The sequence below is a fragment of the Dendrobates tinctorius genome, unplaced genomic scaffold (assembly GCF_039654945.1).
Source record: "Dendrobates tinctorius isolate UK_male_01 unplaced genomic scaffold, ASM3965494v1 ptg000250l, whole genome shotgun sequence".
In the NCBI taxonomy this organism is placed as follows: domain Eukaryota; kingdom Metazoa; phylum Chordata; class Amphibia; order Anura; family Dendrobatidae; genus Dendrobates; species Dendrobates tinctorius.
The window spans coordinates 22,731,019-22,751,179 of NW_027361917.1; the positions used below are offsets into that span (position 1 = coordinate 22,731,019).

Sequence of the window (20,161 nt, forward strand, 5' to 3'; positions counted from 1 at the left end):
GCAGTGGATGGCCTTTTTCCAGGCAGCGGGACATGTGACTCTCTGGCAGCAGGATGGAGCTGAACACAGAGCAGCCTGCGGAAAATGGGCTGTGTGTTGCCGTTTTTGTTTTTCCATAGCCAAACCACGCACCCACTTCTAGGTGGTCTCCCTGGGCCAAATGAGGGCTGTGCCCATGGTGGTAGGTCAGTAGGAAGCCCTTGCCCAGTATACTCTGGCTTTTCTTCAGAACGTAAAAATCTTTCGCCTTCTACTAAAGATTTCCGTGGAGAGAAGCAAAACTGAGTTTTGTGGCAATTTTTGCACGCTCCAGCTTGCTGGCGCTATGGGTTCAACAACAGAATGAAGGAATGAGTGGGTGGGGTTTTTGTGGGAGACTGTACTCTGGGGCTGCTGGGAAATGTCTCTCATTTGAATATTGTAGCAGTGGATGGCGTTCTTCCAGGCAGCGGGACAGGTGACAATCTGGCAGCAAGATAGAGCTGAACACGGAGCAGCCTGCGGAAAATGGGCTGTGTGTTGCCGTTTTTGTTTTTCCATAGCCAAACCACGCACCCACTTCTAGGTGGTCTCCCTGGGCCAAATGAGGGCTGTGCCCATGGTGGTAGGTCAGGAGGAAGCCCTTGCCCAGTATACTCTGGCTTCTCTTCAGAATGTAAAAATCTTTCGCCTTTTATTAAAGATTTCTGTGGAGAGAAGCAAAACTGAGTTTTGTGACAATTTTTGCACGCTCCAGCTTGCTGGGACTTCCTTAAATGGCTTCAACAACAGAATGAAGGAATGAGTGGGTGGGGTTTTGGTGGGAGACTGTACTCTGGGGCTGCTGGGAAATGTCTCTCATTTGAATATTGTAGCAGTGGATGGCCTTCTTCCAGGCAACGGGACATGTGACTCTCTGGCAGCACGATGGAGCTGAACACGGAGCAGCCAGCGGAAAATGGGCTGTGTGTTGCCATTTTTGTTTTTCCATAGCCAAACCACGCACCCACTTCTAGGTGGTCTCCCTGGGCCAAATGAGGGCTGTGCCCATGGTGGGAGGTCAGGAGGAAGCCCTTGCCCAGTATACTCTGGCTTTTCTTCAGAACGTAAAAATTTTTCGCCTTTTACTAAAGATTTCCGTGGAGAGAAGCAAAACTGAGTTTTGTGGCAATTTTTGCACGCTCCAGCTTGCTGGCGCTATGGGTTCAACAACAGAATGAAGGAATGAGTGGGTGGGGTTTTGGTGGGAGACTGTACTCTGGGGCTTATGGGAAATGCCGCTCATTTGAATATTGTAGCAGTGGATGGCCTTCTTCCAGGCAGCGGGACATGTGACTCTCTGGCAGCAGAATGGAGCTGAACACGGAGCAGCCTGCGGAAAATGGGCTGTGTGTTGCCGTTTTTGTTTTTCCATAGTCAAACCATGCACCCACTTCTAGGTGGTCTCCCTGGGCCAAATGAGGGCTGTGCCCATGGTGGTAGGTCAGGAGGAAGCCCTTACCCAGTATACTCTGGTTTCTCTTCAGAACGTAAAAATCTTTCGCCTTTTACTAAAGATTTCCGTGGAGAGAAGCAAAACTGAGTTTTGTGGCAATTTTTGCACGCCCCAGCTTGCTGTGGCTTCCTTAAATGGGTTCAACAACAGAATGAAGGAATGAGTGGGTGGGTGGGGTTTTGGTGGGAGACTGTACTCTGGGGCTGCTGGGAAATGTCTCTCATTTGAAAATTGTAGCAGTGGATGGCCTTCTTCCAGGCAGCGGGACATGTGACTCTCTGGCAGCACGATGGAGCTGAACACGGAACAGCCTGCGGAAAATGGGCTGTGTTTTGCCTTTTTTGTTTTTCCATAGCCAAACCATGCACCCACTTCTAGGTGGTCTCCCTGGGCCAAATGAGGGCTGGGCCCATGGTGGTAGGTCAGGAGGAAGCTCTTGCTCTGTATACTCTGGCTTCTCTTCAGAACGTAAAAATCTTTCGCCTTTTACTAAAGATTTCCGTGGAGAGAAGCAAAACTGAGTTTTGTGGCAATTTTTGCACGCTCCAGCTTGCTGGGGCTTCCTTAAATGGGTTCAACAACAGAATGAAGGAATGAGTGGGTGGGGTTTTGGTGGGAGACTGTACTCTGGGGCTGCTGGGAAATGCCTCTCATTTGAATATTGTAGCAGTGGATGGCCTGCTTCCAGGCAGCGGAACATGTGACTCTCTGGCAGCACGATGGAGCTGAACACGGAGCAGCCTGCGGAAAATGGGCTGTGTGTTGCCGTTTTTCTTTTTCCATAGCCAAACCACGCACCCACTTCTAGGTGGTCTCCCTGGGCCAAATGAGGGCTGTGCCCATGGTGGTAGGTCAGTAGGAAGCCCTTACCCAGTATACTCTGGCTTTTCTTCAGAACGTAAAAATCTTTCGCCTTTTACTAAAGATTTCCGTGGAGAGAAGCAAAACTTATTTTTGTGGCAATTTTTGCACGCTCCAGCTTGCTGGCGCTATGGGTTCAACAACAGAATGAAGGAATGAGTGGGTGGGGTTTTGGTGGGAGACTGTACTCTGGGGCTTATGGGAAATGCCTCTCATTTGAATATTGTAGCAGTGGATGGCCTTCTTCCAGGCAGCTGGACATGTGACTCTCTGGAAGCAGGATGGAGCTGAACACGGAGCAGCCTGCGGAAAATGGGCTGTGTGTTGCCGTTTTTGTTTTTCCATAGCCAAACCACGCACCCACTTCTAGGTGGTCTCCCTGGGCCAAATGAGGGCTGTGCCCATGGTGGTAGGTCAGGAGGAAGCACTTGCCCAGTATACTCTGGCTTTTCATCAGAATGTAAAAATCTTTCGCCTTTTATTAAAGATTTCCGTGGAGAGAAGCAAAACTGAGTTTTGTGGCAATTTTTGCACGCTCCAGCTTGCTGGGGCTTCCTTAAATGGGTTCAACAACAGAATGAAGGAATGAGTGGGTGGGGTTTTGGTGGGAGACTGTATTCTGGGGCTGATGGGAAATGCCTCTCATTTGAATATTGTAGCAGTGGATGGCATTCTTCCAGGCAGCGGGACATGTGACTCTCTGTCAGCAGGATGGAGCTGAACACGGAGCAGCCTGCGGAAAATGGAGTGTGTGTTGCCGTTTTTGTTTTTCCACAGCCAAACCACGCACCCACTTCTAGGTGGTCTCCCAGGGCCAAATGAGGGCTGTGCCCATGGTGGTAGGTCAGGAGGAAGCCCTTGCCCAGTATACTCTGGCTTCTTTTCAGAACGTAAAAATCTTTCGCCTTTTACTAAAGATTTCCGTGGAGAGAAGCAAAACTGAGTTTTGTGGCAATTTTTGCACGCTCCAGCTTGCTGGGGCTACCTTAAATGGGTTCAACAACAGAATGAAGGAATGAGTGGGTGGGGTTTTGGTGGGAGACTGTACTCTGGGGCTGATGGGAGATGCCTCTCATTTGAATAATGTAGCAGTGGATGGCCTTCTTCCAGGCAGCGGGACATGTGACTTTCTGGCAGCAGGATGGAGCTGAACACGGAGCAGCCTGCGGAAAATGGGCTGTGTGTTGCCGTTTTTGTTTTTCCATAGCCAAACCACGCACCCACTTCTAGGTGGTCTCCCTGGGCCAAATGAGGGCTGTGACCATGGTGGTAGGTCAGGAGGAAGCCATTGCCCAGCATACTCTGGCTTCTCTTCAGAACGTAAAAATCTTTCGCCTTTTACTAAACATTTCCGTGGAGAGAAGCAACACTGAGTTTTGTGGCAATTTATGCACGCTCCGGCTTGCTGGGGTTTCCTTAAATGGGTTCAACAACAGAATGAAGGAATGAGTGGGTGGGGTTTTGGTGGGAGACTGTACTCTGGGGCTGCTGGGAAATGTTTCTCATTTGAATATTGTAGCAGTGGATGGCCTTCTTCCAGGCAGCGGGACATGTGACTCTCTGGCAGCACGATGGAGCTGAACACGGAGCAGCCTGCGTAAAATGGGCTGTGTGTTGCCGTTTTTGTTTTTCCATAGCCAAACCACGCACCCACTTCTAGGTGGTCTCCCTGGGCCAAATGAGGGCTGTGCCCATGGTGGTAGGTCAGGAGGAAGCCCTTGCCCAGTATACTCTGGCTTCTCTTCAGAACGTAAAAATCTTTCGCCTTTTACTAAAGATTTCCGTGGAGAGAAGCAAAACTGAGTTTTGTGGCAATTTTTGCACGCTCCAGCTTGCTGGGGCTTCCTTAAATGGGTTCAACAACAGAATGAAGGAATGAGTGGGTGGGGTTTTGGTGGGAGACTGTACTCTGGGGCTGCTGGGAAATGTCTCTCATTTGAATATTGTAGCAGTGGATGGCCTTCTTCCAGGCAGCGGGACATGTGACTCTCTGGCAGCAGGATGGAGCTGAACACGGAGCAGCCTGCGGAAAATGGGCTGTGTGTTGCCGTTTTTGTTTTTCCATAGCCAAACCACGCACCCACTTCTAAGTGGTCTCCCTGGGCCAAATGAGGGCTGCGTCCATGGTGGTAGGTCAGGAGGAAGCCCTTGCCCAGTATACTCTGGCTTCTTTTCAGAACGTAAAAATCTTTCACCTTTTATTAAAGATTTCCGTGGAGAGAAGCAAAACTGAGTTTTGTGGCAATTTTTGCACGCTCCAGCTTGTTGGGGCAACCTTAAATGGGTTCAACAACAGAATGAAGGAATGAGTGGGTGGGGTTTTGGTGGGAGACTGTACTCTGGGGCTGATGGGAGATGCCTCTCATTTGAATATTGTAGCAGTGGATGGCCTTCTTCCAGGCAGCGGGACATGTGAGTTTCTGGCAGGAGGATGAAGCTGAACACGGAGCAGCCTGCGGAAAATGGGCTGTGTGTTGCCGTTTTTGTTTTTCCATAGCCAAATCACGCACCCACTTCTAGGTGGTCTCCCTGGGCCAAATGAGGGCTGCGGCCATGGTGGTAGGTCAGGAGGAAGCCCTTGCGCAGTATACTCTGGCTTTTCTTCCGAACGTAAAATTCTTTCGCCTTTTACTAAAGATTTCCATGGAGAGAAGCAAAACTGAGTTTTGTGGCAATTTCTGCACGCTCCAGCTTGCTGGGGCTTCCTTAAATGGGTTCAACAACAGAAGGAAGGAATGAGTGGGTGGGGTTTTGGTGGGAGACTGTACTCTGGGGCTGCTGGGAAATGTCTCTCATTTGAATATTGTAGCAGTGGATGGCGTTCTTGCAGGCAGCGGGACAGGTGACAATCTGGCAGCAAGATGGAGCTGAACACGGAGCAGCCTGCGGAAAATGGGCTGTGTGTTGCCGTTTTTGTTTTTCCATAGCCAAACCACGCACCCACTTCTAGGTGGTCTCCCTGGGCCAAATGAGGGCTGTGCCCATGGTGGTAGGTCAGGAGGAAGCCCTTGCCCAGTATACTCTGGCTTCTTTTCAGAATTTAAAAATCTTTCGCCTTTTACTAAAGATTTCCGTGGAGAGAAGCAAAACTGAGTTTTGTGGCAATTTTTGCACGCTCCAGCTTGCTGGGGCTACCTTAAATGGGTTCAACAGCAGAATGAAGGAATGAGTGGGTGGGGTTTTGGTGGGAGACTGTTCTCTGGGGCTGATGGGAGATGCCTCTCATTTGAATATTGTAGCAGTGGATGGCCTTCTTCCAGGCAGCGGGACATGTGACTTTCTGGCAGCAGGATGGAGCTGAACACGGAGCAGCCTGCGGAAAATGGGCTGTGTGTTGCCGTTTTTGTTTTTCCATAGCCAAACCACGCACCCACTTCGAGGTGGTGTCCCTGGGCCAAATGAGGGCTGTGCCCATGGTGGTAGGTCAGGAGGAAGCCCTTGCCCAGTATACTCTGGTTTCTCTTCAGAACGTAAAAATCTTTCGCCTTTTACTAAAAATTTCCGTGGAGAGAAGCAAAACTGAGTTTTGTGGCAATTTTTTCACGCTCCAGCTTGCTGGGGCTTCCTTAAATGGGATCAACAACAGAATGAAGGAATGAGTGGGTGGGGTTTTGGTGGGAGACTGTACTCTGGGGCAGCTGGGAAATGTCTCTCATTTGAATATTGTAGCAGTGGATGGCCTTCTTCCAGGCAGCGGGACATGTGACTCTCTGGCAGCACGATGGAGCTGAACACGGAGCAGCCTGCGGAAAATGGGCTGTGTGTTGCCGTTTTTGTTTTTCCATAGCAAAACCACGCACCCACTTCTAGGTGGTCTCCCTGGGCCAAATGAGGGCTGTGCCCATGGTGGTAGGTCAGGAGGAAGCATTTGCCCAGTACACTCTGGCTTCTCTTTAGAACGTAAAAATCTTTCGCCTTTTACTAGACATTTCCGTGGAGAGAAGCAAAACTGAGTTTTGTGGCAATTTTTGCACGCTCCAGCTTGCTCGGGCTTCCTTAAATGGGTTCAACAACAGAATGAAGGAATGAGTGGGTGGGGTTTTGTTGGGAGACTGTATTCTAGGGCTGATGGGAAATGCCTCTCATTTGAATATTGTAGCAGTGGATGGCATTCTTCCAGGCAGCGGGACATGTGACTCTCTGGCAGCAGGATGGAGCTGAACATGGAGCAGCCTGTGGAAAATGGGCTGTGTGTTGCCGTTTTTGTTTTTCCATAGCCAAACCACGCACCCAGTTCTAAGTGGTCTCCCTGGGCCAAAAGAGGGCTGCGTCCATGGTGGTAGGTCAGGAGGAAGCCCTTGCCTAGTATACTCTGGCTTCTTTTCAGAACGTAAAAATCTTTCACCTTTTACTAAAGTTTTCCGTGGAGAGAAGCAAAACTGAGTTTTGTGGCAATTTTTCCACGCTCCAGCTTGCTGGGGCTTCTTTAAATGGGTTCAACAACAGAATGAAGGAATGAGTGGGTGGGGTTTTGGTGGGAGACTGTATTCTGGGGCTGATGGGAGATGCCTCTCATTTGAATATTGTAGCAGTGGATGGCCTTCTTCCAGGCAGCGGGACATGTGAGTTTCTGGCAGCAGGATGAAGCTGAACACGGAGCAGCCTGCGGAAAATGGGCTGTGTGTTGCCGTTTTTGTTTTTCCATAGCCAAACCACGCACCCACTTCTAGGTGGTCTCCCTGGGCCCAATGAGGGCTGTGCCCATGGTGGTAGGTCAGGAGGAAGCCCTTGCCAAGTATAGTCTGGCTTCTCTTCAGAACGTAAAAATCTTTCGCCTTTTACTAAAGATTTCCGTGGAGAGAAGCAAAACTGAGTTTTGTGGCAATTTTTGCACGCTCCAGCTTGCTGGGGCTTCCTTAAATGGGTTCAACAACAGAATGAAGGAATGAGTGGGTGGGGTTTTGGTGGGAGACTGTATTCTGGGGCTGATGGGAAATGCCTCTCATTTGAATATTGTAGCAGTGGAAGGCATTCTTCCAGTCAGCGGGACATGTGACTCTCTGTCAGCAGGATGGAGCTGAACACGGAGCAGCCTGCGGAAAATGGGCTGTGTGTTGCCGTTTTTGTTTTTCCATAGCCAAACCATGCACCCACTTCTAGGTGGTCTCCCTGGGCCAAATGAGGGCTGTGCCCATGGTGGTAGGTCAGGAGGAAGCCCTTGCCCAGTATACTCTGGCTTGTCTTCAGAACGTAAAAATCGTTTGCCTTTTACTAAAGATTTCCGTGGAGAGAAGCGAAACTGAGTTTTGTGGCAATTTTTGCACGCTCCAGCTTGCTGGGGTTTCCTTAAATGGGTTCAACAACAGAATGAAGGAATGAGTGGGTGGGGTTTTGGTGGGAGACTGTACTCTGGGGCTGCTGGGAAATGTCTCTCATTTGAATATTGTAGCAGTGGATGGCGTTCTTCCAGGCAGCGGGACAGGTGACTCTCTGGCAGCAAGATGGAGCTGAACACGGAGCAGCCTGCGGAAAATGGGCTGTGTGTTGCCGTTTTTGTTTTTCCATAGCCAAACCACGCACCTACTTCTAGGTGGTCTCCCTGGGCCAAATGAGGGCTGTGCCCATGGCGGTAGGTCAGGAGGAAGCCCTTGGCAGTATACTCTGGCTTCTCTTCAGAACGTAAAAATCTTTTGCCTTTTACTAAAGATTACCGTGGAGAGAAACAAAACTGAGTTTTGTGGCAATTTTTGCACGCTCCAGCTTGCTGGGGCTTTCTTAAATGGGTTCAACAACAGAATGAAGGAATGAGTGGGTGGGTTTTGGTGGGAGACTGTACTATGGGGCTGCTGGGAAATGCCTCTCATTTGAATATTGTAGCAGTGGATGGCATTCTTCCAGGCAGCGGGACATGTGGCTCTCTGGCAGCATGATGGAGCTGAACACAGAGCAGCCTGCGGAAAATGGGCTGTGTGTTGCCGTTTTTGTTTTTCCATAGCCAATCCACGCACCCACTTCTAGGTGGTCTCCCTGGGCCAAATGAGGGCTGTGCCCATGGTGGTAGGTCAGGAGGAAGCCCTTGCCCAGTATACTCTGGCTTCTCTTCAGAACGTAAAAATCTTTCGCCTTTTACTAAAGATTTCCGTGGAAAGAAGCTAAACAGAGTTTTCTGGCAATTTTTGCACGCTCCAGCTTGCTGGGGCTTCCTTAAATGGTTTCAACAACAGAAGGAAGGAATGAGTGGGTGGAGTTTTGGTGGGAGACTGTACTCTGGGGCTGCTGGGAAATGTCTCTCATTTGAATATTGTAGCAGTGGATGGCCTTCTTCCAGGCAGCGGGACATGTGACTCTCTGGCAGCACGATGGAGCTGAACACGGAGCAGCCTGCGGAAAATGGGCTGTGTGTTGCCGTTTTTGTTTTTCCATAGCAAAATCACGCACCCACTTCTAGGTGGTCTCCCTGGGCCAAATGAGGGCTGCGACCATGGTGGTAGGTCAGGAGGAAGCCCTTGCGCAGTATTCTCTGGCTTTTCTTCAGAACGTAAAATTTTTTCCCCTTTTACTAAAGATTTTAATGGAGAGCAGCAAACCTGAGTTTTGTGGCAATTTTTGCACGCTCCAGCTTGTTGGGGCTTCCTTAAATGGGTTCAACAACAGAATGAAGGAATGAGTGGGTGGGGTTTTGGTGGGAGACTGTACTCTGGGGCTGCTGGGAAATGTCTCTCATTTGAATATTGTAGCAGTGGATGGAGTTCTTCCAGGCAGCGGGACAGGTGACAATCTGGCAGCAAGATGGAGCTGAACACGGAGCAGCCTGCTGAAAATGGGCTGTGTGTTGCCGTTTTTGTTTTTCCATAGTCAAACCACGCACCCACTTCTAGGTGGTCTCCCTGGGCCAAATGAGGGCTGTGCCCATGGTGGTAGGTCTGGAGGAAGCCCTTGCCTAGTATACTCTGGCTTCTTTTCAGAAAGTAAAAATCTTTCGCCTTTTACTAAAGATTTTCGTGGAGAGATGCAAAACTGAGTTTTGTGGCAATTTTTGCACGCTCCAGCTTTCTGGGGATACCTTAAATGGGTTCAACAACAGAATGAAGGAATGGGTGGGTGGGGTTTTGGTGGGAGACTGTACTCTGGGGCTGATGGGATATGCTTCTCATTTGAATATTGTAGCAGTGGATGGCCTTCTTCCAGGCAGCGGGACATGTGAGTTTCTGGCAGCAGGATGGAGCTGAACACGGAGCAGGCTGCGGAAAATGGGCTGTGTGTTGCCGTTTTTGTTTTTCCATAGACAAACCACGCACCCACTTCTAGGTGGTCTCCCTGGGCCAAATGAGGGCTGTGCCCATGGTGGTAGGTCAGGAGATAGCCATTGCCCAGTATACTCTGGTTTCTCTTCAGAACGTAAAAATCTTTCGCCTTTTACTAAAGATTTCCGTGGAGAGAAACAAAACTGAGTTTTGTGGCAATTTTTGCATGCTCTAGCTTGCTGGGGCTTCCTTAAATGGGTTCAACAACAGAATGAAGGAATGAGTGGGTGGGGTTTTGGTGGGAGACTGTACTCTGGGGCTGCTGTGAAATGTCTCTCATTTGAATATTGTAGCAGTGGATGGCCTTCTTCCAGGCAGCTGGACATGTGACTCTCTGGCAGCACGATGGAGCTGAACACGGAGCAGCCTGCGGAAAATGGGCTGTGTGTTGCCGTTTTTGTTTTTCCATAGCAAAACCACGCACCCACTTCTAGGTGGTCCCCCTGGGCCAAATGAGGGCTGTGCCCATGGTGGTAGGTCAGGAGGAAGCATTTTCCCAGTACACTCTGGTTTCTCTTCAGAACGTAAAAATCCTTCGCCTTTTACTAAAGATTTCCGTGGAGAGAAGCAAAACTGAGTTTTGTGACAATTTTTGCACGCTCCAGCTTGTTGGGGCTTCCTTAAATGGGTTCAACAACAGAATGAAGGAATGAGTGGGTGGGGTTTTGGTGGGAGACTGTATTCTGGGGCTGATGGGAAATGCCTCTCATTTGAATATTGTAGCAGTGGATGGCATTCTTCCAGGCAGCGGGACATGTGACTCTCTGGCAGCAGGATGGAGCTGAACATGGAGCACCCTGCGGAAAATGGGCTGTGTGTTGCCGTTTTTGTTTTTCCATAGCCAAACCACGCACCCACTTCTAAGTGATCTCCCTGGGCCAAATGAGGGCTGCGTCCATGGTGGTAGGTCAGGAGTAAGCTCTTGCCCAGTATACTCTGGTTTCTTTTCAGAACGTAAAAATCTTTCACCTTTTACTAAAGATTTCCGTGGAGAGAAGCAAAACTGAGTTTTGTGGCAATTTTTCAACGCTCCAGCTTGCTGGGGCTACCTTAAATGGGTTCAACAACAGAATGAAGGAATGAGTGGGTGGGGTTTTGGTGGGAGACTGTACTCTAGGGCTGATGGGAGATGCCTCTCATTTGAATATTGTAGCAGTGGATGGCCTTCTTCCAGGCAGCGGGACATGTGAGTTTCTGGCAGCAGGATGAAGCTGAACACGGAGCAGCCTGCGGAAAATGGGCTGTGTGTTGCCGTTTTTGTTTTTCCATAGCCAAACCACGCACCCACTTCTAGGTGGTCTCCCTGGGCCAAATGACGGCTGTGCCCATGGTGGTAGGTCAGGAGGGAACCCTTGCCCAGTATACTCTGGTTTCTCTACAGAACGTAAAAATCTTTCGCCTTTTACTAAAGATTTACGTGGAGAGAAGCAAAACTAAGCTTTTTGGCAATTTTTGCACGCTCCAGCTTGCTGGGGCTTCCTTAAATGGGTTCAACAACAGAATGAAGGAATGAGTGGGTGGGGTTTTGGTGGGAGACTGTACTCTGGGGCTGATGGGAGATGCCTCTCATTTGAATATTGTAGCAGTGGATGGCCTTCTTCCAGGCAGCGGGACATGTGACTTTCTGGCAGCAGGATGGAGCTGAACACAGAGCAGCCTGCGGAAAATGGGCTGTGTGTTGCCGTTTTTGTTTTTCCATAGCCAAACCACGCACCCACTTCTAGGTGGTCTCCCTGGGCCAAATGAGGGCTGTGCCCATGGTGTTAGGTCAGGAGGAAGCCCTTGCCCAGTATACTCTGGCTTCTCTTCAGAACGTAAAAATCTTTCGCCTTTTACTAAAGATTTCCGTGGAGAGAAGCAAAACTGAGTTTTGTGGCAATTTTTGCACTCTCCACCTTGCTGGGGTTTCCTTAAATGGGTTCAACAACAGAATGAAGGAATGAGTGGGTGGGGTTTTGGTGGGAGACTGTACTATGGGGATGATGGGAGATGCTACTCATTTGAATATTGTAGCAGTGGATGGCCTTCTTCCAGGCAGCGGGACATGTGACTTTCTGGCAGCAGGATGGAGCTGAACACGGAGCAGCCTGCGGAAAATGGGCTGTGTGTTGCCGTTTTTGTTTTTCCATAGCCAAACCACGTACCCACTTCTAGGTGGTCTCCCTAGGCCAAATGAGAGCTGTGCCCATGGTGGTAGGTCAGGAGGAAGCACTTGCCCAGTATACTCTGGCTTCTCTTCAGAATGTAAAAATCTTTCGCCTTTTAATAAAGATTTCCGTGGAGAGAAGCAAAACTGAGTTTTGTGGCAATTTTTGCACGCGCCAGCTTGCTGGGGCTACCTTAAATGGGTTCAACAACAGAATGAAGGAATGAGTGGGTGGGGTTTTGGTGGGAGACTGTACTCTGGGGCTGCTGGGAAATGTCTCTCATTTGAATATTGTAGCAGTGGATGGCGTTCTTCCAGGCAGCGGGACAGGTGACAATCTGGCAGCAAGATGGAGCTGAACACGGAGCAGCCTGCGGAATATGGGCTGTGTGTTGCCGTTTTTGTTTTTCCATAGCCAAACCACGCACCCACTTCTAGGTGGTCTCCCTGGGCCAAATGAGGGCTGTGCCCATGGTGGTAGGTCAGGAGGAAGCCCTTGCCCAGTATACTTTGGCTTCTCTTCAGAACGTAAAAATCTTTCGCCTTTTACTAAAGATTTCCGTGGAGAGAAGCAAAACTGAATTTTGTAGCAATTTTTGCACGCTCCAGCTTGCTGGGGCTTCCTTAAATGGGTTCAACAACAGAATGAAGGAATGAGTGGGTGGGGTTTTGGTGGGAGACTGTACTCTGGGGCTGCTGGGAAATGTCTCGCATTTGAATATTGTAGCAGTGGATGGCCTTCTTCCAGGCAGCGGGACATGTGACTCTCTGGCAGCAAGATGGAGCTGAACATGGAGCAGCCTGCGGAAAATGGGCTGTGTGTTGCCGTTTTTGTTTTTCTATAGCCAAACCACGCACCCACTTCTAGGTGGTCTCCCTGGGCCAAATGAGGGCTGTGCCCATGGTGGTAGGTCAGGAGGAAGCCCTTGCCCAGTATACGCTGGCTTCTCTTCAGAATGTAAAAATCTTTCGCCTTTTATTAAAGATTTCCGTGGAGAGAAGCAAAACTGAGTTTTGTGGCAATTTTTGCACGCTCCAGCTTGCTGGGACTTCCTTAAATGGGTTCAACAACAGAAAGAAGGAATGAGTGGGGGGGGTTTTGGTGGGAGACTGTACTCTGGGGCTGCTGGGAAATGTCTCTCATTTGAATATTGTAGCTCTGGATGGCCTTCTTCCAGGCAGCGGGACATGTGACTCTCTGGCAGCACTATGGAGCTGAACACGGAGCAGCCTGTGGAAAATGGGCTGTGTGTTGCCGTTTTTGTTTTTCCATAGCAAAACCACGCACCCACTTCTAGGTGGTCTCCCTGGGCCTAATGAGGGTTGCGGCCATGTTGGTAGGTCTGGAGGAAGCCTTTGCCCAGTATACTCTGGCTTTTCTTCAAAACGTTAAAAATCTTTTGCCTTTTACTAAAGATTTCTGTGGAGAGAAGCAAAACTGAGTTTTGTGGCAATTTTTGCACGCTCCAGCTTGCTGGGGCTTCCTTAAATGGGTTCAACAACAGAATGAAAGAATGAGTGGGTGGGGTTTTGGTGGGAGACTGTACTCTGGGGCTGATGGGATCTGTCTCTCATTTGAATATTGTAGCAGTGGATGGCCTTCTTCTTGGCAGCGGGACATGTGACTCTCTGGCAGCACGATGGAGCTGAACACGGTGCAGCCTGCGGAAAATGGGCTGTGTGTTGCTGTTTTTGTTTTTCCATAGCCAAACCACGCACCCACTTCTAGGTGGTCTCCCTGGGCCAAATGAGGGCTGCGGCCATGGTGGTAGGTCAGGAGGAAGCCCTTGCCCAGTATACTCTGGCTTCTCTTCAGAACGTAAAAATCTTTCGCCTTTTACTAAAGATTTCTGTGGAGAGAAGCAAAACTGAGTTTTGTGGCAATTTTTGCACGCTCCAGCTTGCTGGGGTTTCCTTAAATGGGTTCAACAACAGCATGAAGGAATGAGTGGGTGGGGTTTTGGTGGGAGACTGTACTCTGGGTCTGCTGGGAAATGTCTCTCATTTGAATATTGTAGCAGTGGATGGCCTTCTTCCAGGCAGAAGGACATGTGACTCTCTTGCAGCACGATGGAGCTGAACACGGAGCAGCCTGCGGAAAATGGCCTGTGTGTTGCCATTTTTGTTTTTCCATAGCCAAACCACGCACCCACTACTAGGTGGTCTCCCTCGGCCAAATGAGGGCTGTGCCCATGGTGGTAGGTCAGGAGGAAGCCCTTGCCCAGTATACTCTGGCTTCGTTTCAGAACGTAAAAATCTTTCAACTTTTACTAAAGATTTCCGTGGAGAGAAGCAAAACTGAGTTTTGTGGCAATGTTTGCACGCTCCAGCTTGCTGGGGCTACCTTAAATGGGTTCAACAACAGAATGAAGGAATGAGTGGGTGGGGTTTTGGTGGGAGACTGTACTCTGGGGCTGATGGGAGATGCCTCTCATTTGAATATTGTAGCAGTGGATGGCCTTCTTCCAGGCAGCGGGACATGTGACTTTCTGGCAGCAGGATGGAGCTGAATACGGAGCAGCCTGCGGAAAATGGGCTGTTTGTTGCCGTTTTTGTTTTTCCATAGCCAAACCACGTACCCACTTCTAGGTGGTCTCCCTAGGCCAAATGAGAGCTGTGCCCATGGTGGTAGGTCAGGAGGAAGCCCTTGCCCAGTATACTCTGGCTTCTCTTCAGAACGTAAAAATCTTTCGCCTTTTACTAAAGATTTCCGTGGAGAGAAGCAAAACTGAATTTTGTGGCAATTTTTAGAATCATTGAATCGTAGAGTTGGAAGGGACCTCCTGGGCCATCTGGTCCAACCCCCTGCTCAAAGCAAGATTCGCTAAATCATCCCAGTCAGATGTCTGTCCAGCCTCTGTTTGAAGACTTCCATTGAAGGAGAACTCACCACTTCTCGTGGCAGCCTGTTCCACTCATTGATCACTCTAACTGTCAAAAAGTTTTTTCTAATATCTAATCTGTGTCTCCTCCCATTCAGTTTCATCCCATTGCTTCTAGTCTTTCCTTGTGCAAATGAGAATAAAGTTGATCCTTCTACAATGTGACAGCCCTTTAGATATTTGTAGACAGCAATTAAGTCTCCTCTCAGTCTTCTCTTTTGCAAACTAAACATTCCCAAATCCTGCAACCTTTCCTCATAAGACAGGGTTTGCAGACCGGTCACCATTCTGGTCACTCTTTTCTGAACTTGCTCCAGTTTGTTGATGTCTTTTTTAAAATGTGGTGCCCAAAACTGGACACAATATTCCAGATGTGGTCTGACCAAAGAGGAGTAGAGGAAACAATGACTTCACGTGATCTAGACTGTATGCTTCTGTTAATACATCCTAGAACTGCATTTGCCTTTTTTGCTGCTGCATCACACTGTTGACTCATATTCAGTCTGTGATCTATTAGTATACCCAAGTCTTTTTCACATGTGCTGTCACTTAGCCCTATTCCTCCCATTCTATATATGCTTTTTTCATTTTTATTGCCCAGATGTAGTACTTTGCATTTCTCCCTGTTAAAAACCATTCTGTTAGTTACTGCCCACTTCTCCAGTTTATTTAAATCTTTTTGAATCCTCTCTCTCTCTTCTCTAGTATTAGCTATCCCTCCTAGCTTTGTGTCATCAGCAAATTTAATCAGTTTACCCTCAATTCCTTCATCTAAATCGTTGATAAAGATGTTGAACAATACAGGGCCCAGGACAGAGCCCTGTGGTACCCCACTTGAGACATTCTTCCAACTGGATGTGCAGCCATTTACGACCACTCTTTGGGTCCGATCACTAAGCCAGCTATGAATCCACCTAACAGTTGCCTTGTCCATTCCATACTTAGTCATTTTTTCAATAAGGATTGTATGAGAGACTTTGTCAAATGCTTTGCTGAAGTCAAGATATACTATATCTACAGCATTTCCTTGATCCACCCAATCAGTGATACCGTCATAGAAGGAAATTAAGTTAGTCTGACATGACTTATTAGTTACAAACCCATGCTGACTCTGTTTGATCACTTCATTCTTATCCAGGTATTGACTTACATGTTGGTTAATAATTTGTTCAAAGATCTTTCCTGGTATAGAAGTCAGACTCACTGGCCTATAGTTGCCTGGGTCCACCTTCTTCCCCTTTTTGAAGATAGGAACAACATTTGCTCTTCTCCAGTCTTCTGGCACTTCTCCTGTTCTCCAAGAATTTTCAAAGATTATGGAGAGTGGTTCAGAAATTTCTTCTGCTATCTCCTTCAGTACTCCACGCTCCAGCTTGCTGGGGCTTCCTTAAATGGGTTCAACAACAGAATGATGGAATGAGTGGGTGGGGTTTTGGTGGGAGACTGTACTCTGGGGCTGCTGGGAAATGTCTCTCACTTGAATATTGTAGCAGTTGATGGCCTTCTTCCAGGCAGCGGGACATGTGACTCTCTGGCAGCAAGATGGAGCTGAACACGGAGCAGCCTGCGGAAAATGGGCTGTGTGTTGCCATTTTTGTTTTTCCATAGCCAAACCACGCACCCACTTCTAGGTGGTCTCCCTGGGCCAAATGAGTGCTGTGCCCATGGTGGTAGGTCAGGAGGAAGCCCTTGCCCAGTATACTCTGGCTTCTCTTCAGAATGTAAAAATCTTTCGCATTTTATTAAAGATTTCCGTGGAGAGAAGCAAAACTGAGTTTTGTGGCAATTTTGGCACGCTCCAGCTTGCTGGGACTTCCTTAAATGGGTTCAACAAAAGAATGAAGGAATGAGTGGGTGGGGTTTTGGTGGGAGACTGTACTCTGGGGCTGCTGGGAAATGTCTCTCATTTGAATATTGTAGCTCTGGATGGCCTTCTTCCAAGCAGCGGGACATGTGACTCTCTGGCAGCACGATGGAGCTGAACACGGAGCAGCCTGTGGAAAATGGGCTGTGTGTTGCCGTTTTTGTTTTTCCATAGCAAAACCACGCACCCACTTCTAGTTGGTCTCCCTGGGCCTAATGAGGGTTGCGGCCATGTTGGTAGGTCTGGAGGAAGCCTTTGCCCAGTATACTCTGGCTTTTCTTCAGAACGTAAAAATCTTTTGCCTTTTACTAAAGATTTCGGTGGAGAGAAGCAAAACTGAGTTTTCTGGCAATTTTTGCACGCTACAGCTTGCTGGGGCTTCCTTAAATGGGTTCAACAACAGAATGAAGGAATGAGTGGGTGGGGTTTTGGTGGGAGACTGTACTCTGGGGCTGCTGGGAAATGTCTCTCATTTGAATATTGTAGCAGTGGATGGCCTTCTTCCAGGCAACGGGACATGTGACTCTCTGGCAGCACGATGGAGCTGAACACGGAGCAGCCTGCGGAAAATGGGCTGTGTGTTGCCATTTTTGTTTTTCCATAGCCAAACCACACACCCACTTCTAGGTGGTCTCCCTGGGCCAAATGAGGGCTGTGCCCATGGTGGTAGGTCAGGAGGAAGCCCTTGCTCAGTATACTCTGGCTTCTATTCAGAATGTAAAAATCTTTTGCCTGTTACTAAAGATTTCTGTGGAAAGAAGCAAACCTGAGTTTTGTGGAAATTTTTGCATGCTCCAGCTTGCTGGGGCTTCCTTAAATGGGTTCAACAACAGAATGAAGGAATGAGTGGGTGGGGTTTTGGTGGGAGACTGTACTCTGGGGCTGCTGGGATCTGTCTCTCATTTGAATATTGTAGCAGTGGATGGCCTTCTTCTAGGCAGTGGGACATGTGACTCTCTGGCAGCACGATGGAGCTGAACACGGAGCAGCCTGCGGAAAATGGGCTGTGTGTTGCCGTTTTTGTTTTTCCATAGCCAAACCACGCACCCACTTCTAGGTGGTCTCCCTGGGCCAAATGAGGGCTGTGCCCATGGTGGTAGGTCAGGAGGAAGCCCTTGCCCAGTATACTCTGGCTCCTCTTCAGAACGTAAAAATCTTTCGCCTTTAACTAAAGATTTCCGTGGAGAGAAGCAAAACTGAATTTTGTGGCAATTTTTGCAAGCTCCAGCTTGCTGGGGCTTCCTTAAATGGGTTCAACAACAGAATGAAGGAATGAGTGGGTGGGGTTTTGGTGGGAGACTGTACTCTGGGGCTGCTGGGAAATGTCTCTCATTTGAATATTGTAGCAGTGGATGGCCTTCTTCCAGGCAGCGGGACATGTGACTCTCTGGCAGCAAGATGGAGCTGAACATGGAGCAGCCTGCGGAAAATAGGCTGTGTGTTGCCGTTTTTGTTTTTCCATAGCCAAACCACGCACCCACTTCTAGGTGGTCTCCCTGGGCCAAATGAGGGCTGTGCCCATGGTGGTAGGTCAGGAGGAAGCCCTTGCCCAGTATACTTTGGCTTTTCTTCAGAATGTAAAAATCTTTCGCCTTTTATTAAAGATTTCCGTGGAGAGAAGCAAAACTGAGTTTTGTGGCAATTTTTGCACGCTCCAGCTTGCTGGGACTTCCTTAAATGGCTTCAACAACAGAATGAAGGAATGATTGGGTGGGGTTTTGGTGGGAGACTGTACTCTGGGGCTACTGGGAAATGTCTCTCATTTGAATATTGTAGCTCTGGATGTCCTTCTTCCAGGCAGCGGGACATGTGACTCTCTGGCAGCACGATGGAGCTGAACACGGAGCAGCCTGTGAAAAATGGGCTGTGTGTTGCCGTTTTTGTTTTTCCATAGCAAAACCACGCACCCACTTCTAGGTGGTCTCCCTGGGCCTAATGAGGGTTGCGGCCATGTTGGTAGGTCTGGAGGAAGCCTTTGCCCAGTATACTCTGGCTTTTCTTCAGAACGTAAAAATCTTTTGCCATTTACTAAAGATTTCCGTGGACAGAAGCAAAACTGAGTTTTCTGGCAATTTTTGCACGCTCCAGCTTGCTGGCGCTATGGGTTCAACAACAGAATGAAGGAATGAGTGGGTGGGGTTTTGGTGGGAGACTGTACTCTGGGGCTTATGGGAAATGCTGCTCATTTGAATATAGTAGCAGTGGATGGCCTTCTTCCAGGCAGCGGGACATGTGACTCTCTGGCAGCAGGATGGAGCTGAACACGGAGCAGCCTGCGGAAAATGGGCTGTGTGTTGCCGTTTTTGTTTTTCCATAGTCAAACCATGCACCCACTTCTAGGTGGTCTCCCTGGGCCAAATGAGGGCTGTGCCCATGGTGGTAGGTCAGGAGGAAGCCCTTACCCAGTATACTCTGGTTTCTCTTCAGAACGTAAAAATCTTTCCCCTTTTACTAAAGGTTTCCGTGGAGAGAAGCAATACTGAGTTTTGTAGCAATTTTTGCATGCTCCAGCTTGCTGGGGCTTCCTTAAATGGGTTCAACAACAGAATGAAGGAATGTGTGGGTGGGGTTTTGGTGGGAGACTATGCTCTGGGGCTGCTGGGAAATGTCTCTCATTTGAAAATTGTAGCAGTGGATGGCCTTCTTCCAGGCAGCGGGACATGTGACTCTCTGGCAGCACGATGGAGCTGAACACGGAACAGCCTGCGGAAAATGGGCTGTGTGTTGCCTTTTTTGTTTTTCCATAGCCAAACCATGCACCCACTTCTAGGTGGTCTCCCTGGGCCAAATGAGGGCTATGCCCATGGTGGTAGGTCAGGAGGAAGCTCTTGCTCTGTGTACTCTGGCTTCTCTTCAGAACGTAAAAATCTTTCGCCTTTTACTAAAGATTTCCGTGGAGAGAAGCAAAACTGAGTTTTGTGGCAATTTTTGCACGCTCCAGCTTGCTGGGGTTTCCTTAAATGGGTTCAACAACAGAATCAAGGAATGAGTGGGTGGGATTTTGGTGGGAGACTGTACTCTGGGGCTGATGGGAGATGTCTCTCATTTGAATATTGTAGCAGTGGATGGCCTTCTTCCAGGCAGCGGGACATGTGACTTTCTGGCAGCAGGATGGAGCTGAACACGGAGCAGCCTGCGGAAAATGGGCTGTGTGTTGCCGTTTTTGTTTTTCCATAGCCAAACCACGTACCCACTTGTAGGTGGTCTCCCTAGGCCAAATGAGAGCTGTGCCCATGGTGGTAGGTCAGGAGGAAGCCCTTGCCCAGTATACTCTGGCTTCTCTTCAGAACGTAAAAATCTTTCGCCTTTTACTAAAGATTTCCGTGGAGAGAAGCAAAACTGAGTTTTGTGGCAATTTTTGCACGCTCCAGCTTGCTGGGGCTTCCTTAAATGGGTTCAGCAACAGAATGAAGGAATGAGTGGGTGGGGTTTTGGTGGGAGACTGTACTCTGGGGCTGCTGGGAAATGTCTCTCATTTGAATATTGTAGCAGTGGATGGCCTTCTTCCAGGCAGCGGGACATGTGACTCTCTGGCAGCAAGATGGAGCTGAACATGGAGCAGCCAGCGGAAAATGGGCTGTGTGTTGCCGTTTTTGTTTTTCCATAGCCAAACCACGCACCCACTTCTAGGTGGTCTCCCTGGGCCAAATGAGGGCTGTGCCCATGGTGGTAGGTCAGGAGGAAGCCCTT

The 20,161-nt window shown here is 48.9% G+C and overlaps 43 non-coding genes across 43 annotated transcripts; all 43 read left to right on the forward strand.

Annotated features, from left to right (window-relative positions):
• Window positions 1-209: 209 nt before the first annotated feature.
• LOC141064126 (U5 spliceosomal RNA) lies at window positions 210-325 on the forward strand. Its single transcript, XR_012225367.1, has one exon. It is a non-coding gene; the product is annotated as a U5 spliceosomal RNA (small nuclear RNA).
• Window positions 326-632: 307 nt separating this feature from the next.
• Window positions 633-748, forward strand: LOC141064317 (U5 spliceosomal RNA). The gene has a single exon (XR_012225540.1). It is a non-coding gene; the product is annotated as a U5 spliceosomal RNA (small nuclear RNA).
• Window positions 749-1,062: 314 nt separating this feature from the next.
• Window positions 1,063-1,178, forward strand: LOC141063793 (U5 spliceosomal RNA). The gene has a single exon (XR_012225070.1). It is a non-coding gene; the product is annotated as a U5 spliceosomal RNA (small nuclear RNA).
• Window positions 1,179-1,485: 307 nt separating this feature from the next.
• On the forward strand, window positions 1,486-1,601 carry LOC141065040 (U5 spliceosomal RNA). Its single transcript, XR_012226191.1, has one exon. It is a non-coding gene; the product is annotated as a U5 spliceosomal RNA (small nuclear RNA).
• Window positions 1,602-1,919: 318 nt separating this feature from the next.
• On the forward strand, window positions 1,920-2,035 carry LOC141065207 (U5 spliceosomal RNA). The gene has a single exon (XR_012226345.1). It is a non-coding gene; the product is annotated as a U5 spliceosomal RNA (small nuclear RNA).
• Window positions 2,036-2,349: 314 nt separating this feature from the next.
• LOC141064500 (U5 spliceosomal RNA) lies at window positions 2,350-2,465 on the forward strand. The gene has a single exon (XR_012225705.1). It is a non-coding gene; the product is annotated as a U5 spliceosomal RNA (small nuclear RNA).
• A 307-nt stretch (window positions 2,466-2,772) lies between these two features.
• On the forward strand, window positions 2,773-2,888 carry LOC141064363 (U5 spliceosomal RNA). The gene has a single exon (XR_012225581.1). It is a non-coding gene; the product is annotated as a U5 spliceosomal RNA (small nuclear RNA).
• A 314-nt stretch (window positions 2,889-3,202) lies between these two features.
• On the forward strand, window positions 3,203-3,318 carry LOC141064842 (U5 spliceosomal RNA). The gene has a single exon (XR_012226012.1). It is a non-coding gene; the product is annotated as a U5 spliceosomal RNA (small nuclear RNA).
• A 314-nt stretch (window positions 3,319-3,632) lies between these two features.
• Window positions 3,633-3,748, forward strand: LOC141064394 (U5 spliceosomal RNA). The gene has a single exon (XR_012225609.1). It is a non-coding gene; the product is annotated as a U5 spliceosomal RNA (small nuclear RNA).
• A 314-nt stretch (window positions 3,749-4,062) lies between these two features.
• LOC141065220 (U5 spliceosomal RNA) lies at window positions 4,063-4,178 on the forward strand. Its single transcript, XR_012226356.1, has one exon. It is a non-coding gene; the product is annotated as a U5 spliceosomal RNA (small nuclear RNA).
• A 314-nt stretch (window positions 4,179-4,492) lies between these two features.
• On the forward strand, window positions 4,493-4,608 carry LOC141064378 (U5 spliceosomal RNA). Its single transcript, XR_012225595.1, has one exon. It is a non-coding gene; the product is annotated as a U5 spliceosomal RNA (small nuclear RNA).
• Window positions 4,609-4,922: 314 nt separating this feature from the next.
• On the forward strand, window positions 4,923-5,038 carry LOC141064708 (U5 spliceosomal RNA). Its single transcript, XR_012225894.1, has one exon. It is a non-coding gene; the product is annotated as a U5 spliceosomal RNA (small nuclear RNA).
• A 314-nt stretch (window positions 5,039-5,352) lies between these two features.
• LOC141063892 (U5 spliceosomal RNA) lies at window positions 5,353-5,468 on the forward strand. Its single transcript, XR_012225158.1, has one exon. It is a non-coding gene; the product is annotated as a U5 spliceosomal RNA (small nuclear RNA).
• Window positions 5,469-5,782: 314 nt separating this feature from the next.
• On the forward strand, window positions 5,783-5,898 carry LOC141063881 (U5 spliceosomal RNA). The gene has a single exon (XR_012225149.1). It is a non-coding gene; the product is annotated as a U5 spliceosomal RNA (small nuclear RNA).
• A 314-nt stretch (window positions 5,899-6,212) lies between these two features.
• LOC141064588 (U5 spliceosomal RNA) lies at window positions 6,213-6,328 on the forward strand. Its single transcript, XR_012225786.1, has one exon. It is a non-coding gene; the product is annotated as a U5 spliceosomal RNA (small nuclear RNA).
• Window positions 6,329-6,642: 314 nt separating this feature from the next.
• On the forward strand, window positions 6,643-6,758 carry LOC141064452 (U5 spliceosomal RNA). The gene has a single exon (XR_012225662.1). It is a non-coding gene; the product is annotated as a U5 spliceosomal RNA (small nuclear RNA).
• Window positions 6,759-7,072: 314 nt separating this feature from the next.
• LOC141063621 (U5 spliceosomal RNA) lies at window positions 7,073-7,188 on the forward strand. The gene has a single exon (XR_012224914.1). It is a non-coding gene; the product is annotated as a U5 spliceosomal RNA (small nuclear RNA).
• A 314-nt stretch (window positions 7,189-7,502) lies between these two features.
• LOC141064668 (U5 spliceosomal RNA) lies at window positions 7,503-7,618 on the forward strand. Its single transcript, XR_012225858.1, has one exon. It is a non-coding gene; the product is annotated as a U5 spliceosomal RNA (small nuclear RNA).
• A 313-nt stretch (window positions 7,619-7,931) lies between these two features.
• LOC141063914 (U5 spliceosomal RNA) lies at window positions 7,932-8,047 on the forward strand. The gene has a single exon (XR_012225178.1). It is a non-coding gene; the product is annotated as a U5 spliceosomal RNA (small nuclear RNA).
• A 313-nt stretch (window positions 8,048-8,360) lies between these two features.
• Window positions 8,361-8,476, forward strand: LOC141064883 (U5 spliceosomal RNA). The gene has a single exon (XR_012226049.1). It is a non-coding gene; the product is annotated as a U5 spliceosomal RNA (small nuclear RNA).
• A 314-nt stretch (window positions 8,477-8,790) lies between these two features.
• On the forward strand, window positions 8,791-8,906 carry LOC141064816 (U5 spliceosomal RNA). The gene has a single exon (XR_012225991.1). It is a non-coding gene; the product is annotated as a U5 spliceosomal RNA (small nuclear RNA).
• Window positions 8,907-9,220: 314 nt separating this feature from the next.
• On the forward strand, window positions 9,221-9,336 carry LOC141064368 (U5 spliceosomal RNA). Its single transcript, XR_012225586.1, has one exon. It is a non-coding gene; the product is annotated as a U5 spliceosomal RNA (small nuclear RNA).
• A 314-nt stretch (window positions 9,337-9,650) lies between these two features.
• LOC141064506 (U5 spliceosomal RNA) lies at window positions 9,651-9,766 on the forward strand. Its single transcript, XR_012225710.1, has one exon. It is a non-coding gene; the product is annotated as a U5 spliceosomal RNA (small nuclear RNA).
• Window positions 9,767-10,080: 314 nt separating this feature from the next.
• On the forward strand, window positions 10,081-10,196 carry LOC141064058 (U5 spliceosomal RNA). Its single transcript, XR_012225305.1, has one exon. It is a non-coding gene; the product is annotated as a U5 spliceosomal RNA (small nuclear RNA).
• Window positions 10,197-10,510: 314 nt separating this feature from the next.
• Window positions 10,511-10,626, forward strand: LOC141064147 (U5 spliceosomal RNA). The gene has a single exon (XR_012225386.1). It is a non-coding gene; the product is annotated as a U5 spliceosomal RNA (small nuclear RNA).
• A 314-nt stretch (window positions 10,627-10,940) lies between these two features.
• Window positions 10,941-11,056, forward strand: LOC141064615 (U5 spliceosomal RNA). The gene has a single exon (XR_012225809.1). It is a non-coding gene; the product is annotated as a U5 spliceosomal RNA (small nuclear RNA).
• Window positions 11,057-11,370: 314 nt separating this feature from the next.
• Window positions 11,371-11,486, forward strand: LOC141064518 (U5 spliceosomal RNA). The gene has a single exon (XR_012225721.1). It is a non-coding gene; the product is annotated as a U5 spliceosomal RNA (small nuclear RNA).
• A 314-nt stretch (window positions 11,487-11,800) lies between these two features.
• LOC141064217 (U5 spliceosomal RNA) lies at window positions 11,801-11,916 on the forward strand. The gene has a single exon (XR_012225449.1). It is a non-coding gene; the product is annotated as a U5 spliceosomal RNA (small nuclear RNA).
• Window positions 11,917-12,230: 314 nt separating this feature from the next.
• On the forward strand, window positions 12,231-12,346 carry LOC141065224 (U5 spliceosomal RNA). The gene has a single exon (XR_012226359.1). It is a non-coding gene; the product is annotated as a U5 spliceosomal RNA (small nuclear RNA).
• Window positions 12,347-12,660: 314 nt separating this feature from the next.
• LOC141064443 (U5 spliceosomal RNA) lies at window positions 12,661-12,776 on the forward strand. The gene has a single exon (XR_012225654.1). It is a non-coding gene; the product is annotated as a U5 spliceosomal RNA (small nuclear RNA).
• A 314-nt stretch (window positions 12,777-13,090) lies between these two features.
• LOC141064421 (U5 spliceosomal RNA) lies at window positions 13,091-13,207 on the forward strand. The gene has a single exon (XR_012225634.1). It is a non-coding gene; the product is annotated as a U5 spliceosomal RNA (small nuclear RNA).
• A 314-nt stretch (window positions 13,208-13,521) lies between these two features.
• On the forward strand, window positions 13,522-13,637 carry LOC141063628 (U5 spliceosomal RNA). Its single transcript, XR_012224921.1, has one exon. It is a non-coding gene; the product is annotated as a U5 spliceosomal RNA (small nuclear RNA).
• Window positions 13,638-13,951: 314 nt separating this feature from the next.
• On the forward strand, window positions 13,952-14,067 carry LOC141064695 (U5 spliceosomal RNA). The gene has a single exon (XR_012225882.1). It is a non-coding gene; the product is annotated as a U5 spliceosomal RNA (small nuclear RNA).
• A 314-nt stretch (window positions 14,068-14,381) lies between these two features.
• LOC141064422 (U5 spliceosomal RNA) lies at window positions 14,382-14,496 on the forward strand. Its single transcript, XR_012225635.1, has one exon. It is a non-coding gene; the product is annotated as a U5 spliceosomal RNA (small nuclear RNA).
• A 1,809-nt stretch (window positions 14,497-16,305) lies between these two features.
• LOC141064686 (U5 spliceosomal RNA) lies at window positions 16,306-16,421 on the forward strand. Its single transcript, XR_012225874.1, has one exon. It is a non-coding gene; the product is annotated as a U5 spliceosomal RNA (small nuclear RNA).
• Window positions 16,422-16,735: 314 nt separating this feature from the next.
• On the forward strand, window positions 16,736-16,851 carry LOC141064205 (U5 spliceosomal RNA). Its single transcript, XR_012225438.1, has one exon. It is a non-coding gene; the product is annotated as a U5 spliceosomal RNA (small nuclear RNA).
• A 314-nt stretch (window positions 16,852-17,165) lies between these two features.
• On the forward strand, window positions 17,166-17,281 carry LOC141064621 (U5 spliceosomal RNA). The gene has a single exon (XR_012225815.1). It is a non-coding gene; the product is annotated as a U5 spliceosomal RNA (small nuclear RNA).
• Window positions 17,282-17,595: 314 nt separating this feature from the next.
• LOC141064313 (U5 spliceosomal RNA) lies at window positions 17,596-17,711 on the forward strand. The gene has a single exon (XR_012225537.1). It is a non-coding gene; the product is annotated as a U5 spliceosomal RNA (small nuclear RNA).
• Window positions 17,712-18,025: 314 nt separating this feature from the next.
• On the forward strand, window positions 18,026-18,141 carry LOC141064428 (U5 spliceosomal RNA). Its single transcript, XR_012225640.1, has one exon. It is a non-coding gene; the product is annotated as a U5 spliceosomal RNA (small nuclear RNA).
• Window positions 18,142-18,455: 314 nt separating this feature from the next.
• LOC141064398 (U5 spliceosomal RNA) lies at window positions 18,456-18,571 on the forward strand. The gene has a single exon (XR_012225613.1). It is a non-coding gene; the product is annotated as a U5 spliceosomal RNA (small nuclear RNA).
• A 307-nt stretch (window positions 18,572-18,878) lies between these two features.
• LOC141063902 (U5 spliceosomal RNA) lies at window positions 18,879-18,994 on the forward strand. Its single transcript, XR_012225167.1, has one exon. It is a non-coding gene; the product is annotated as a U5 spliceosomal RNA (small nuclear RNA).
• Window positions 18,995-19,308: 314 nt separating this feature from the next.
• LOC141064944 (U5 spliceosomal RNA) lies at window positions 19,309-19,424 on the forward strand. The gene has a single exon (XR_012226104.1). It is a non-coding gene; the product is annotated as a U5 spliceosomal RNA (small nuclear RNA).
• A 314-nt stretch (window positions 19,425-19,738) lies between these two features.
• Window positions 19,739-19,854, forward strand: LOC141065232 (U5 spliceosomal RNA). Its single transcript, XR_012226367.1, has one exon. It is a non-coding gene; the product is annotated as a U5 spliceosomal RNA (small nuclear RNA).
• Window positions 19,855-20,161: the final 307 nt, after the last annotated feature.